Here is a 15,771-nt window from a genome sequence, read left to right on the forward strand (position 1 = left end):
GGTAAGCGGTCAAAGAATCAAACATTATATCTTAGGCACTCCCATAAATGTTGAGACCAATATTATTAATATCATAACACCGAAGGAGTACATAAGGGATACTTTCCAGAACGTTTCAGACTCCGAAAAGGAATGGGTATGTGATGTTTGCTTGAACTACGTCGGTATTGCCCCAAAGAGGAAAGGATGATGCAGCACAACAACAGTAGGTATTTCCCTCAGTGATGAGACCAAGGTTATCGAACCAGTAGGAGAACCACGCAACACTACCTGAACGGCACATGCACACAAATAACAAATACTCGCAACCCGACGTGTTAAAGGGGTTTTCAATCCCTTTCGGGCAACGGCGCCAGAAATTAGCAAAGGGACGTGAGAAAGTTGTAATAATTTGATAGATCGAACACCAAATAAAATAAAGTGCAGTAAGGTATTTTTGTATTTTTGGTTTAATAGATCTGAAAATAAAAACAAATAAAAATAGATCGCAAAGGCAAATATATTAAAGAATAGACCCGGGGCCCGTAGATTTCACTAGTGGCTTCTCTCAAGAAAAATAGCAAACGGTGGGTGAACAAATTACAGTTGGGCAATTGATAGAACTTCAAATAATCATGACGATATCCAGGCAATGATCATTATATAGGCATCACGTCCAAGATTAGTAGACCGACTCCCGCCTGCATCTACTACTATTACTCCACACATCGACCGCTATCCAGCATGCATCTAGTGTATTAAGTTCATGGAGAAACAGAGTAATGCAATAAGAACGATGACATGATGTAGACAAGATCTATTTATGTAGAAATAGACCCCATCTTGTTATCCTTAATGGCAATGATACATACGTGTCAGTTCCCCTTCTGTCACTGGGATCAAGCACCGTAAGATCGAACCCATCACAAAGCACCTCTTCCCATTGCAAGATAAATAGATCAAGTTGGCCAAACCAAACCCAAATATCGGAGAAGAAATACGAGGCTATAAGCAATCATGCATATAAGAGATCAAAGAAGACTCAAATAACTTTCATGGATAAAAAGATAGATCTGATCATAAACTCAAAGTTCATCGGATCCCAACAAACACGCCGCAAAAAGAATTACATTATATGGATCTCCAAGAGACCCTTGTATTGAGAATCAAACGAGAGAGAGGAAGCCATCTAGCTACTAACTACGGACACGTAGGTCTAGAAAGAACTACTCATGCATCATCGGAGAGGCACCGGTGAACATGATGAACCCCTCCGTGATGGTGTCTAGATTGGATCTGGTGGTTCTGGAATTTGCGGCGGCTGGAATTTATTTTTGTCGACTCCCCTAGGGTTTCTAGAATATTTGGGTATTTATAGAGTAAAGAGGCAGTTCGGGAGGCACCTGAGGTGGGCACAACCCACCAGGGCGCGCCTGAGCCTCCAGGCGCGCCCTGGTGGGTTGTGCTCCCCTCGGAGCACCCCCCCCCCCAGGTGCTTCTTCGGCCCACTGGATGTCTTCTGGTCCATAAAAAATCCACAAAAAGTTTCGCTGCGTTTGGACTCCGTTTGGTATTGATTTCCTGCGATGTAAAAAACATGCAAAAAACAGCAACTCGCACTTGGCACTATGTCAATAGGTTAGTACCAAAAATAATATAAAATGACTATAAAATGATTATAAAACATCCAAGAATGATATTATAACAGCATGGAACAATAAAAAATTATAGATACGTTGGAGATATATCAGCATCCCTAAGCTTAATTCCTGCTCGTCCTCGAGTAGGTAAATGATAAAAACAGAATTTTTGATGTGGAATGCTGCCTAACATATCATCTCATATTCTTTTCTTTATAGCATGGATATTTTGACTTTTATATGGTTCAAAGCAAAAGTCTAGTTTTGACACGAGGACTTAAATACTCAAGCATATTAACAAGCAACCATGTCTTTCAAAATATCAACACTAAAATAAGTTATACCTAGCCCATTATGCTCAATCATTGATCCATTCATGAAACACACTCGCATATTAGCTACACCCAATGCTCAAGTATGATCATAGTGCCCCCTAGTTCGTGCTTTATAAGAGAAGATGGAGACTCAAATTAAAAATAAAAATTGCATAAATTAAAGGAAGGCCCCTTCACGGAGGGAAGTAAGGATTTGTAGAGGTGCCAGAGCTCAAAGCGAAAATTGAGAGAAAAAAACATTTGGAGAGGCATACTTTTCCCACCGACGAAAACGACTTAGAGCTCCCAACACTTTCCATGCTAGATATATCATAGGCGGTTCCCAAACAGAAAATAAAGTTTATTCCTTTTTCCACCACACTTTCACTTTCCATGGCTAACCGTATCCATGGATGCCTTCCATACCAAAACTTTCCAAGGATTTTATTATTTGACTACATAAAGTAAATTCATTTTTCATTTCGGCACTGGGCATCCCTAATACCTTTGCCTTACTCCCGTGCAATGACAAGTGAATAAACGCTCATCGTGAGAATAACACATCTAGCATGGAAAATATTGGCCACCCATCACCGCCTCGTGAGCGGTACGAGCACACAAAAAAGAATTTTATTTTGAATTAGAGATGGCACATACAAATTTGCTTAGAACGGCAAAAGAATACCGCATATAGGTAGGTATGGTGGACTCATGTGGCAAAACTGGTTTAAAGGATTTTGGATGCACAAGTAGTGATCATACTTAGTGCAAAATGAAGGCTAGCAAAAGAATGAGAAGCGACCAACTGATGGCCCACAAGTATAGGGGATCTATCGTAGTCCTTTCAATGAGTAAGAGTGTTGAACCCAACGAGGAGCAGAAGGAAATGACAAGCGGTTTTCAGCAAGGTATTCTCTGCAAGCACTGAAATTATCGGTAACAGATAGTTTTGTGATAAGAAAATTAGTAACGGGTAACAAGTAATAAAAGTAAACAAGGTGAATCAAGGTGGCCCAATCCTTTTTGTAGCAAAGGACAAGCCTGGACGAACTCTTATATAAAGAAAAGCACTCCCGAGGACACATGGGAATTGTTGTCAAGCTAGTTTTCATCATGCTCATATGGTTCGTGTTCGTTACTTTGATAATTTGATATGTGGGTGGACCGGTGCTTGGGTGCTATCCTTCCTTAGACAAGCCTCCCACTTATGATTAACCCCCCCTGCAAGCATCCGCAACTACGAAAGAAGAATTAAGGTAAACCTAACCATAGCATGAAACATATGGATCCAAATCAGCCCCTTACGAAGCAACGCATAAACTAGGGTTTAAGCTTCTGTCACTCTAGCAACCCATCATCTACTAATTACTTCCCAATGCCTTCCCCTAGGCCCAAATAATGGTGAAGTTTCATGTAGTCGACGTTCACATAACACCTCTAGAGGAGAGACAACATACATCTCATCGAAATATCGAACGAATACCAAATTCGCATGATTACTTATAACAAGACTTCTCCCGTGTCCTCAGGAACAAATGTAATACTCACAAAGCATAATCATAATCAAGATCAGAGGAGTATTAATTATCATTAAGGATCTGAAAATATATTGTTCCACCGGATAAACCAACTAGCATCAACTACAAGGAGTAATCAACACTACTAGCAACCCACAGGTACCAATCTGAGGTTTTGGGACCAAGATCGAATACAAGAGATGAACTAGGGTTTCAGAGGAGATGGTGCTGACGAAGATGTTGATGGAGATTGAACCCCTCTCGATGAGAGGATCGTTGGTGATGACGATGGCGATGATTTCCCCCTCCCGGAGGGATGTTTCCCTGGCAGAACGGCTCCGCCGGAGCCCTAGATTGGTTCTGCCCAGGTTCCGCCTCGAGACGGCGGCGCTTCGTCCCAAAAGCTTCTTCCTAATTTTTTCCAGGGCAAAAGACACCATATAGCCAAAGATGGGCGCTGGAGGCCTGGCAGGGAGCCCACAAGGTCAGGGGGCGCGCGCAGGGGGTAGGGCGCGGCCTCCACCCTTGTGGCTGGCTGGTGGCCCCCTCTGGTGCTTTCTTCGCTCAATATTTTTTATATATTCCAAAAATGTGCTCTGTGAAGTTTCAGGACGTTTGGAGTTGTGCAGAATAGGTCTCTAATATTTGCTCCTTTTCCAGTCCAGAATTCCAGCTGCCGACATTCTCCCTCGTCATGTAAACCTTATAAAATAATATAGAATAGGCATAAGTATTGTGATATAATGTGTAATAACAGCCCATAATGCAATAAATATCAATATAAAAGCATGATGCAAAATGGACGTATCAACTCCCCCAAGCTTAGACCTCGCTTGTCCTCAAGCGAAAGCTGATATCGAAAAATGTGTCCACATGTTTAGACATAAAGGTGTCAATAAAGTAAAATACGGACATGAGGGCATCATGATCATCTTTAGAACAGCAACATATAATGTCATATAATTTTCCTATGCTAAAGTAACAATTCGTTCATAAGGTAGAGCATGAATCAGAAACTTTATTGAAAACTAACAAATATGATCTCAGTCATTGAAGCAATTGCAATTTATAATAACATCGGAAAGAGTCAATTTATAAGAGCTTTTCAGCAAGTCCACATACTCAACTATCATATAATCTTTCACAATTGCTAACACTCACGCGATACTTGTGGGTTCAAAGTTTCAATCGGACACAGAGAAAGATAGGGGCTTATAGTTTCGCCTCCCAACCATTTACCTCAAGGGTAATGTCAACTTTATGAAAACCTACATCCGAGTGGATATATATATCCGGTTCTCTCCAACATATAGATCTTGCCAAAGGAAAATGTATAAAAAGGAAAGGTGATTATCACCATGACTCTTGCATAAGGGTAAAAGATAGGCCCTTCGCAGAGGGAAGCAGAGGCTGTCATGCACTTTTAGGGTTGGATGTATAAAATCTTAGCGCAATAGAACGTCACTTTATATTTCCACTTATGATAAAGACCTTTATTATGCAGTCCGTCGCTTTTATTTCTTCCATATCACAAGTTCGTATAAAGTTTGTTTTCTTCATACTAATAGATCATACAGATTTAGAGAGAGCAATTTTTATTGCTTGCACCGATGACAACTTACTTGAAGGATCTTACTCAATCCATAGGTAGGTATGGTGGACTCTCATGGCAAAACTGGGTTTAGGGATGTTTGGAAGCAAAAGTAGTATCTCTACTTGGTGCAAAGAATTTGGCTAGCATGAGGGGAAAAGGCAAGCTCAACATGTTGGATGATCCAAAAATATATAACTTCTATTCGGATATAAGAAAACATAAGTCAATATGTTGTCTTCCTTGTCCAACATCATCTTTTTATCATTTCATATTTTAATGAGTGCTCACAATTACAAAAGATGTCCAAGATAGTATATTTATATGTAAAACCTCTCTTTCTTTATTACTTCCTATTAATTGCAACAATGACCAAAACTATGTTTGTCAACTATCAATAAATTTTATTCATCATACTCTTTATATGTGAAGTCATTACTCTCCATAAGATCAATATATGGTCTTTTTATTTCTTCTTATTCTTTATTTTATTTAACTCCCTCGAGATCATAGCAAGAAAGCAAAGCCCTTCACTCAAAACAACTCTTTATATTATAACTCACAGACTCAATTACATAGAGGGAACATAAAGCAAAACTCAAGGCTAGATCATACTATATAAAAACTTTACTCTACTAGATCAAGATATAACCAAAAGGATCGAACTAAGAAAAACGATAAAGATAAAGATGTGATGGTGATACGATACCGGGGCACTCCCCCAAGCTTGGCAGTTGCCAAGGGGAGTGTCCATACCCATGTATTTAGCTTTATATCTTCGGAGGTGGTGATGATGGAGTTGTTGAATTCTTCTTCTCTAGCTTGCGTTTGAGGTTAAAATTTTCCTCCCTCGGATTCTCATTCTCGAGCTCGAGTTTCATTATCTTTCTGCATAATGCCGCCTTGCTGTCCTGCGAAAACCATGGTGGGATAGATTGGACCTTAGGGAGGCTGGACTTCTTGAACTCCACATGCATATTGCCAGGTTGAGGTAGTGGATCGTCCTCTTCATCGGAGCTTGTCTCCTCCTTCCCTTTTGGATCATAGTCTTCTTCTTCCTCCTGGTCCAACCATAATGTTCCACCTCCCCATAGTCTTTCGGGTTTGTGATGTAATCATCCATGTAACTTTCTCCCTCCGAATCATGTGACGACATCTTGCTCCAAATCTGCTGCAGAAACAACTCAAACGAAAACAGAGGGTTTTGTCGTGGTACCGTGGTCAAAACCTGCAGGAGATTATATAATGAATTTTTACCGACCAAAAGAAGTATCGTGCAAGAAAACGGAGTCCGAAAGGCACACGAGGCAGCCACAAGGCCGGGGGGCGCGCCCAGGGGGGTAGGGCACGCCCTCCACCCTTGTGGTGGCCTCGTGTCTCTCTCGGACTACTTTTAATTTTCTGAATTTTTTAAATATTCCAAAACGGAGAAAATTTGCTAGTGGAAACGTCTTGGAGTCGGTATACTTACCGTACCACATACCTATTCCTTTTCAGAGTCTGAAACGTTCTGGAAAGTGTCCCTTATGTACTCCTCCGGTGTTACGGTGTCAATTATATTGGTCTCAACATTTATGGGAGTACCTGAGATGTAATGTTTGATTCTTTGACCGTTTACCACCTTCGGATTTGTGACTTCAGCATTGTTGATTTTTATGGCACCGGAATAATAGACCTCCTCGATATTGTAAGGGCCTTCCTATTTAGAGAGAATTTTTCCTACAAAAAATCTTAAACGACAGTTGTATAGCAAAACATGATCACCTACATTAAACTGACGCTTTTGTATCTTATCATGCCATCTTTTAACTTTTTCTTTAAACAACTTGGCATTCTCATAGGCTTGGGTTCTCAATTCATCAAGTGAGCTAATGTCAAATTGAAGGAAATATGCCCTAAAGGCAATAATAAAGTTGTTATTTATGTTTCCTTATATCATGATAAATGTTTATTATTCATGCTAGAATTGTATTAACCGGAAACTTAATTAGTACATGTGTGAATACATAGACAAACAGAGTTTCACTAGTATGCCTCTACTTGACTAGCTCGTTAATCAAAGATGGTTAAGTTTCCTACCATAGACATGAGTTGTCATTTGATCAACGGGATCACATCATTAGAGAATGATGTGATTGACTTGACCCATCTGTTAGCTTAGCACTATGATCGTTTAGTTTATTGCTATTGCTTTCTTCATAACTTATACATGTTCCTATGACTATGAGATTACAAATTACCATTGTATTTGGTGTGTTGGGGACACAAGAGACTTTTTATTATTTGGTTGTAGGGTTGTTTGAGAGAGACCATCTTCATCCTACGCCTCCCACGGATTGATAAACCTTAGGTCATCCACTTGAGGGAAAATTGCTACTGTCCTACAGAACTCTGCGCTTGGAGGCCCAACACGTGTCTACAAGAATAAAGTTGCGTAGTAGACATCAAGCTCTTTTCTGGCGCCGTTGTCGGGGAGGTGAGTGCATGAAGGTATATCTTTAGATCTTGCAATTGAATCTTTTAGTTTCTTGTTTTATCACTAGTTGGTTTATAAAAAGAAAACTACAAAAAATGGAATTGAGGTTGCATCATATTATTCATCTTTATAATGTCTTTCGTGAAAATAGTGGAAAGGAAAATTGTGCTCAATTGATAGAAGAAGAATTCAATAGAATGTTTGGTATAAATGATGAGCATGATTGCAATGTTGTTAGTATGAATTCTTTAAATATCCATGATGCTAATGATAAGCAAAGTCATAAGCTTGGGGATGCTATGTTTGATGAAGATGATATTTTTAGTCCCCCAAGATTTGATGTGCAAATTTGTTATAATGATTGCATGCCTTCTATTTATGATGATTATAATGATGAAAGTGGATTTGAAGAGGTCATGACTTTATTTAGTGATGAATCCACCATTTTGGATGAGGCTTCAATTGACTATGATTATAAAGTTGCTATTTATGATGATTATGGTGATGACATGTATGCTATAAAGAATAATGATAACCATGAAACTTGTCATCAAAGTTGGAAGAGTTAACTTTCGCTTTGAAATTGTCTCCCGCCGCTGCATGGCTGCATACCACATGAGTCCGTAGGCTTAATACCATAGGATTCAGCCATAAGTGTAACATTTTAAGTGAAGCATGCCCAGAACGAAAACGCTTGCAATTGCGTCGTGCCATCGGACAGCATGCTAACCATCGGCTATCTAGATGCCATGAATAGAAACAATGAATCCAAGAGCTGACCAACAATAGCCCGCACAGCTCCAAAATCATCCCTACCCTGATAGTGGAGTCCAACAAAGAGTGAAGCCTGACAGAACTAGGATAAAAATAAAAAATATGAGATTGGTCATATCTGTAAGTTATATGCACCTGTTATTGTTCTAAACCGCAGAGTTGATGCTGGTAGGCCTGTCAGAAGCAAGGCAAAAATAAAAACAAGAGAGGCGGGTGGCGGCGCGCCAAGCGTCCAATGTCTCAAGTTGCATATCAATCGCGTACAATCCGTGAATATTCACGTGAGAGCGCGCTATATGTGCATGTGTGTTAGTTGTCTCTCAATGCATGTGCTCTACTACTCAACAAAAGATGGATGCCATCCCTTATAAGCGTCAAAACTACCTCACCCAGCCGAGGTGGGACAACTTAGCTTCTGGGCAATACCTCTTGCATTGGGCCGTTTCGGATGTTTTTTGTAGCCCACGCCGTGTTTAAAGGCGGCCAAAGCTAGTACTACTAGCTAGCGACATTGAGCCCACATCATTGAGCGACCACCTAGCTAATTACTCTGAAACCCCTCAAAAAAAAGCTAGCTACTCTGCATACGTTTAAAGGTGGGAAAGTTCGATGTCCAAACTAAAACTAACCTAGATGATAGGACGACATGTGCAACACCCAATGCAAATCACTCCAAAGAATTCCAGCTACAAGATAAAGCAGACCAGAGTGAATGTGTTCTCCGCCCAACTGAGTCCAAACTATCTCCTGGATTAACCCGTATCTATACCTATACCTACCCCTACCTACTAATAACGGGAGGTAGTATTCTTGGTTTCATCTCGCTTTTATTCTTCTTTATCTATATATCTAATACCTACTAATAAAATTAGGTAATATTCTTGGTTTCATGTCATTTGACTCCGTCCCACTTTTGCAGTTTTTTAGGCAAAATCTCATGAACATTAATAAGACGCCACAATGTTTACAATGTACCGCTTCGGTGATATTCTTTGGTTTTGACTATACGTGCAAACGATACATGCATGATGCTTGGTGTGTACGAGCCTATTTTTCATACATCGCATCTATAAGCCTTCCCTACCTCCCGTCCATAAGTCACCTCGCCGACACGTTTCCTTCCCAGTTCCGTTTTCTTTGGGAAAGGAGTTTCTCACGTACACACCTCGCCTATTGTCTTAACCTAACCCACAAGGCTACAGTCGAAAAGAGAAAGTGGGCAACTTCACACAAGATCCTTAATGACTTCGACTGCAACGGCTACCTCGCGCCTCGATGATCACCCACCCCGGCTCCCCCACTTTTCGGGTCTTTGGCCCTAAAAGCAGGCTCCACCATACCTAGAATGATCCCTCACAAGTCGATGAGAAGGACGTGGCGGCTGGCAGCGGGAAGGCAGGTGGCAACGGAAAGAGAGGCAGGGGTGCTCCCCGGCGGAACAGAGGTTGCAGTCTTCCCCTTCTACTCTCGCGGCAACCCTATTGATCTTCAAGGCAGGCTCTGTACCAGCCTACACATGTCTAGAGCTGATGGACCACGATGTCAGAATTCATGCATAACACCAAGTCAATCTATAGAGAAGGCGTCAACTGCATCGCCTGCTCGACGGCAGCATCCACGTGGCTGCAATTCCCTAAGCCATTGACCTCCAATCTTTAACCATCTCGTGCGTAACACAAAGCAATCTAGGATATCATCGTTGCCGCGTCTCCAAGCACGTCCAGCCTCACTGCGTTCATATTTTAGTTCTTTTTTTCATTTATGTTCTTTTCTTACTGTCGTTCTTTTTACATGTTCGCTTTTGGTTATATTTTCAATTATTCAATGGTTTTTTATTTTTTTGAAATCGTGAATATTTTTTACAAATTCATGAACATTTATGGCAAAACTGGTAAACTTTTATTGCGAAACTGGTGAACTTTTTTTGAATCGGGGAACATTTGTTGAATTAAAAAAATATTTTTTAAATTGGGGAACAATTTTTGAAATTAATAAACATGTTTTTCCGAACATTTTTAAATGCATGTACATTATTCATATTCATAAACATTTTTTGAATCAGAGATATTTTTCATTCACGGGCATTTTTTAATTATTTTGAACACTTTCTACAAATTAATGAATTGTTTCTGAATTCGCAAGCATTCTTTCAAATTCATGAATGCCAACATTATTTTGAATCCTCAAACATTTAATGTTGAGATTTTTTTTACGAAACTCACAAAACAGATTAAATGTGGAGCTCTTCTGAAATGCAGAATTATTTCAATAAGAGAAAAGAAGAAAATTAGGCCAAAAAATCAAATGAAAAACAAGACGGCCCGCACACGGGGCAGCCCGAAAGGGCGGCGTGGGGAAGGGAGTGCGCGCTGCCGATCGCCTAGCGCACCGAATAAGAAGAGGTCAGGCAGCCTCTGTAAGTGGCCGGCCCAGTATCTCGAGTTCGTTCGTACAGTTTTCTTTTCAGTCATTTGTTTGTTTTTCTCTATTTTATTATCTTCTTTTAATTTTGTTTATATTTAGAAATATTAGAAAAAATATTTAAAAAATTAATTCACTTCATTTTTAAAATGTGTTTATGACACATTTAAAATAGGTTTGCTAATTTGGAATATTTGTTCGCGTAATTTCGAAATAATATTTTTACCATTAGAAAATTTTTGTAACTATAGTTCAAAATTCATGAGTTTCAAAAATATGTTCATGAAATTTTGAGTGAAAAATATCACATGATTTTACAAAACTGTTCTTCATATTTTTTAAACATGTGTTTCTAAAATTTGTTCATGACATTTTGAATAAATGTTTTTACCATGCAGAAAAATGTCCACGCATTTCGAAGAAAATGTCCATCATATTCAGAAAAATATATAATGTAAACAAATATACCGTTTAAAAAATGATCATGTCATTTTATAAAATTTTCACGAGTTACAAAAATATGTTTGTGAAATTTAAATAAAACCAATGGAGACCTTGAAGGTTTCCACCCACTTCCGCTGACGCTAGACGAGCTTCTGTCTCACAAAGGGCGAGATATAGCGCTAGCGCGATACAATGGAGACCTTGAAGATTTCCACCCGTAGGAGTGAACCAAACTTAGGTGTAAAGCCTAAGCTTGGGGAAGTTCTATTTGAACACCTCTTTGAAACTTTCAAAGTCTCAAGTCGATATCAATCATGTAAAATCCATAAATATTCAATCGAGCGCACGCGCTATACATGCATGTGTGTTAGGTGTCTCATCATGCATGTGCTCTACTACTTAGCAAAAGGTGGATGTCATCCCTTAGAAGCTGGTAAAAACCACCTCACTCGGCCGAGGTGGAACTAAACTAAGTTTGTGGGCAATACCTCTTGCGTTGGGCCGTTTCGGATGTCTCTTGTAGCCCATGCCGTGTAGGTGGCCAAAACTAGTACTACTACCTAGCGACATTGAGCACACGTCGTTGAGCGACCACCTAGCTAGCTACTCTGGATCCCCTAAAGAAAAGCTAGCTACTTTGGATACGTTTAAAGGTGGGAAAGTTCGAAGTGCAAACTAAAACTAGCCTAGATGATAGGACGACATGTGCAACACCCAAAGCAAATCACAAATCGATGAGAAGGACGTGGCGGCCGACAGCGGAAAGGTAGGCGGCAACGGAACGAGCGGAAGGGGTGCTTATCTTCCCCTTCATCTCTCACAGCCACCCTATTGATCTTCAAGGCAGGTTCTATACCAGCCTACATGTGTCTAGAGCTGATGGACCACGACTTCGGAATTCGTGGAACTACATGCATAACACCGAGTCGATCTACAGAGAAGGTGTCAACTGCGTCGCCTGCTCGACGGCAACATCCACGTGGCTGCAACTCCCTAAGCCATTGACCTTCAATCTTTAACCCTCTCGTGCGTAACACAAAGCAATCTAGGATCTCATCGCTATCGCGTCTCCAAACACGTCCAGCTTCACTGCGCTCATATTTTAGTTCTGTTTTTCTCATTTATCTTCTTTTTGTATTGTTGTTCTTTTTTACATGTTCATTTTTATTTTGTTTATATTTTAGATTATTGAATGTTTTGAAAGTGTTTTCAAATAGTGAATCTTTTTTTACAAATTTGTGAACAATTGTTGAATTCATGAACATTTTAGAAAAATTGTGAACATTTATTGCGAAACTGGTAAACTTTATTTTTGAATTGGGAACATTTGTTGAATAAAAAACATTTTTTTAACTGGGGAATAATTTTTGAAATTTGTGAAAACGTTTTGCCAAACATTTCTTAAATGCATGAAGATTATTCATATTCATAAAAATTTCTTGAATCAGCTATATTTTTAAAAAATGATGATATTTTTCGTTCACGGGCATTTAAAAAACTTTGAACACTTTCTACAAATTAATGATTTTTTCTGAATTCGCAAGCATTTTTTTCAAATTCATGAATGCCAGCATTATTTTGAATCCTCAAACGTAATGTTGAGATTTTTTTCGAAATTCGCAAAACAAATTAAATATGGAACTCTTCTGAAATGCATAATTATTTCAATAAGAATAAAGAAGAAAATTAGGCAAAAAAATCAAATGAAAAACAAGGCGCCCCGCACATGGGACGGCCCGAAAGGGCGGCGTAGGGAAGGGAGTGCGCGCTGCTGAACGCCTAGCGCGCCGAATAAGAAAGAAGAGGTCGCACTGGCGCTTAAGGGACCCGGTTTGCGTCAGGCAGCCTCTGTAAGTGGACCTGCCCACTATCTCGGGTTCGTTTCGTTCAGTTTTCTTTTCAGTCAGTTGTTCGTTTTTCTCTATTTTATTATATTATTTTTAAAAAACTATATTTATAAATAGTTTAATAAATATATTACAAAACTTAATTCACTTCATTTTTAAAATGTGTTTATGACGCATTTAAAATAGATTCCCAAATGTGGAATATTTGTTCGCGTAATTTCTAAATCATATGTGTACCATTACAAAAAGTTTGTAACTATATTTCAAAATTCTTGATTTTCAAAAATATGTTCGTGAAATTTTTGAGTGAAAAAATATCACATGATTTTATAAAACTGTTCTTCATACTTTTTAATCACGTGTTTCTAAGATTTGTTCATGACATTTTGAATAAATGTTTATACCATGCAGAAAAATGTCCACGTATTTCGAAACAACTGTCCATCTTATTCAGAAAAATATAAAATGTAAACAAATATACAATTTAAAAAATGATCAGGACATTTTATAAAATGTTCATGCGTTACAAAAATATGTTTATGAAATTTACATAAAAATTATAAGATGTATAAAAAATTCTTCGTATAATTGAAAGAAAAAATGTACAAGGAAAATGTCTGTATTTACATAACATACATCTAAAAAAATATCAAACACAAATAGAAATAACAGAGAAACACGCGGAAGCTTCTAAAACCGGTCTGAACCAGTCCATAGAAGTTTCCGAAAACCGTTCACAGAACTTTACACAAACATGTATATATGTGGATCCACTTCCGCTCACGCTAGACGAGCTTCTGTCTCACATAGGGTGAGATATAGCTCTTGCACGATAAAATGGAGACCATGAAGATTTCCACCTGTAGGAGTGAGCCAAACTTAGGTGTAAAGCCTAAGCTTGGGGAAGTATATTTCCTTACCTACATTTCACTTGTGTTCTCATATATATTAATTACATGAATGGTTGCTTGCTCATATTTGTATATCCATATTTGGTTTATGTTTGTTTCATTCACTCAAAATCAAGAAACCAAAAAATATCTCTCATTTTGTCGCTTCGTTTTGTTGGGTCTTTTATTGCCTTCTTTAGTGTTCTTTCCTATTTTTAGTTTGATTGTTGTCGTTTATTATGTTTCTTGTGCTATTTGCATTCAAAAAAAGAAACACGGTGTTCTTCTTTGGTTGGTTATTTTGCTCTTTCAAAGTTCTCTAAGAAAACGATGTAAATATTTCCTTATTCTTTTTGCTTCTTCTTTGGAAGTTCTATTTGAACGCCTCTTTGAAGCTTTCAGGGTCTCTTTGATTCAAAGGATCTCCATAGGATTTTTTAAGGATTAGAATGCTTAGAAATTTTTCCTACGTTGGTCGTTTGATTCGTAGAATTGAATGTTGTAGGATTTTTCCTAAGGATTTATTTGTACTACATTTCACAGCAATTCTAACATCCACTCCAACCTCTTGAAAGAAATCCTTTGCTTTTTTTCATGACATAATCAAACAAACTCAAATCCTATAGGGATCTAATGGACATGCCATTTCAATCCTACGTTTTTCTATTCCTGTGTTTTTGCAATCCTACGAATTAAAGAGGCCCTCAAAGTCTTAGGTCGCATATCAATCGTGTATAATCCGCGAATATTCACACGAGCGCACATGCGATATGTGCATTTGTGTTAGCTATCTCTCCATACATGTGCTCTACTACTCAACAAAAGATGGATGCCATCCCTTATAAGCTGGTCAAAACCACCTCACCCAGCCAAGGTGGGACTAAACTTAACTTCTGGTCAATACCTCTTGCGTTGAGCCGTTTCAGATGTCTCTTGTAGCCCATGCCGCGTTTAAAGGTGGCCAAAGCTAGTACTACTAGCTAGCGATATTGAGCCCACGTCGTTGAGTGACCACCTAGCTAGCTACTCTGAAACCCCTCAACAAAAAGCTACCTACTATGGGTACGTTTAAAGGTGGGAAAGTTCGATCTCCAAACTAAAACTAGCATAGATGATAGGACGACATGTGCAACACCCGAAGCAAATCAATCCAAAGAATTTCGGCTACAAGATAAGCCAAACCAAAGTGAGTGTGTTCTCTGCCCAGACCGAGTCCAAACTATTTCCAACTCCTAGATTAACCCATATCTATACCTGTACCTGCCATGCCTACTAATAAAGGGAGGTAACATTCTTGGTTTTGTCCAGCTTTTGTTCTTTTTTATCAAAAAAATGAAGTAATATTCTTGGTTTCGTGTCACTTGATTTCGTCCTGCTTTTGTGGGTTTTTAGGCATCCCGTGAACTTTATTAAGACGCCACAATGTTTACAGTGTCCCGCTTTCGTGATATTCTTTGGTTTTGACCATACGTGCAAACGATCTGTGCATGATGTTTGGTGTGTACGAGCCTATTTTCATACATCGCATCTATAAGCCTTCCCAACCGCCTGTTCGTAAGTCACCTCGTCGACACATTTCCTTCTCGTTTATGTTTTCTTTGGAAAAGGAATTCCTCACCTACACACCTCGCCTATTGTCTTAACTTAACCCACAAGTCCACAATCGGAAAGAGAGAGTGGGTAACCCCACGCACGATCCTTAATGACCCCAAGGCGAAGGGGCACACCAGCCCACTAAGGGGCTGTGCGCACCCCCTCACCCCATCCTACGATGCCAAAGGAGGTGGGGGCGCCACCTAGGGCTGCCCACCCCTTTGCCTTGAGGGCCAAGTCTCCTGGGGAGGAAACCCATCTAGGGTTTCCCTCTGGTGGCTGCCA

Source organism: Triticum aestivum, chromosome 6D (assembly GCF_018294505.1).
Source record: "Triticum aestivum cultivar Chinese Spring chromosome 6D, IWGSC CS RefSeq v2.1, whole genome shotgun sequence".
NCBI lineage: Eukaryota > Viridiplantae > Streptophyta > Magnoliopsida > Poales > Poaceae > Triticum > Triticum aestivum.